This window comes from Rhincodon typus, chromosome 37 (assembly GCF_021869965.1).
Source record: "Rhincodon typus isolate 14 chromosome 37, sRhiTyp1.1, whole genome shotgun sequence".
NCBI lineage: Eukaryota > Metazoa > Chordata > Chondrichthyes > Orectolobiformes > Rhincodontidae > Rhincodon > Rhincodon typus.
In genome coordinates, this window is record NC_063368.1 from 17031950 (window position 1) to 17033655 (window position 1706).

The 1706-nt window shown below is 45.7% G+C and overlaps 1 long non-coding RNA gene across 1 annotated transcript in view; it reads right to left on the reverse strand.

Moving 5' to 3' along the window:
- Nucleotides 1-290: 290 nt before the first annotated feature.
- LOC125487189 overlaps nt 291-1706 on the reverse strand; it is a 2290-nt gene continuing 874 nt past the window's right edge. The window contains exon 2 of the long non-coding RNA XR_007265707.1: nt 291-658. This is a non-coding gene — a long non-coding RNA (uncharacterized LOC125487189). The remainder of the gene's footprint in view (nt 659-1706) is intronic.

A 1706-nucleotide genomic window follows, 5' to 3' on the forward strand; every position in this document is an offset into this window, starting at 1 on the left:
ATGGTCAGCATGGACGAGTTGGACCGAAGGGTCTGTTTCTGTGCTGTATGACTCTAGGTCCTGCTATACATGGGCACTGTCTGATGAACAATGGTAAAGTTAGTAAGGAGCTATAATGCACAAAGGATCATCGGCTTCACTCTCAATTAGAGAGAGACGACTGTTTATTGTCACACTGGAGGGTACCCAATCCATAAGGGTTGGTCAGGGTGAGAAGGAAGGGCCTTCACAAACTACTGCAGCTAACATGGGACCATAAAACAAAGAACTGCCAAAGTTGGAGACAGGAATGGATCCTGCACTGCTGGCTTTATTCTGAATCATACTTCTCTCATCAAGACAAAATTAGCTAAACAACTAGTTTATGTGGAATGCTGGTAGTGGCCCTACCTCTAGGTCAGGAGGCCCAGTTCAGTCTCACCTGCTCTGGCGGTATATCACACCATCTCCAGAGCAGGTTGATAAGGAAACCGCCTCCATAAGCTGGTATAATGTTCAGCCCAGGACAGTGCTCAGCAGAAGGAGAGGAGCCAGAGGGTGTCCTGCAGAATCTGAAGGTTCTGTAGAAAATGAAGCCTGGTATCAGAGGATTTCCCAACCGGGGCAGCACGGCAGGCCATCGATGCGTTGGTTTTTTTTGTAGGCAGTCCTATCAGATCTATGAGATAAATATCCAGTTTCTGCATTACTTGTAGGATCTCAAAGATTGCTGCTGTGTGAGTGTGTGTGTGCATGTGTGTGATTGTGTTTGTGTGTGTGTGCATCTGTGTTTACATGTGTGTTTGTCTGTATGTGCATGTGTGTTTGTGTTTGCTGTGTGTGTGTGTCTGTGTGTTCATGCGTCTGTGTGTGTATGATCATGTATGTTTTCATGTGTGAGTGAGTGTGTGTGTATGATCATGTATATTTTCATGTGAGTGAGTGCGTGTGTGTATGATAGTGCAAGTATGTGTCTGTGAGTGATGTGTTTGCATGTATCTGTGTTTGTGGGTGTTTGAGTGTGTAAGTGTGCATGCATGTATGTGTGTAATTGTGTATGAGTGTTTGCATGCGCATGTGTGTGTATGTGCGTGCATTTGTGTGTGAGTGTGTGTGTGTATGAGTGTGTGTGTTTGTGTTAGTGAGTATGTGTGTGTGTGAGTGTGTGTGCATGAGTATGTGTGCGTGTGTGTTTGTGTCAGTGTGTGTGTGTGAGTGTGTGTGTGTGAGTGTATGTGTGTGTGTGTTTGTGTTAGTGAGTGTGTGTGTATGTGTGTGCATGTGTGTTTGTGTTAGTGATATGTGTGTGAGTATGTGTGTGTGTGTGTTAGTGAGTGTGTGTGTGAGTGTGTCAGTGTGTGCGAATCTGTGTGTGTGTGTGAATCTGTGTTTGTGCTGGTGAGTGTGTGTGTGAGTGAATCTGTGTGTGTGTGTTTGTGTCAGTGAGTATGTGCGTGAGCGTGTAGGTGTGTGTGAATCTGTGTGTGTGTGAGTGTGTCAGTGTGTGTGTGAATCTGTGTGAGTGTGTGTATCAGTGTGTGTGTGAATCTGTGTGAGTGTGTCGGTGTGTGTGAATCTAGGAGTGTGAGTGTGTTGGTGTGTGTGAGTGTGTCAGTGTGTGTGTGAATCTGTGTGTGTGAGTGTGTCAGTGTGCATGAATCTGTGTGTGTGAGTGTGTCGGTGTGTGTGAATCTAGGAGTGTGACTGTGTCGGTGTGTGTGTGAGTA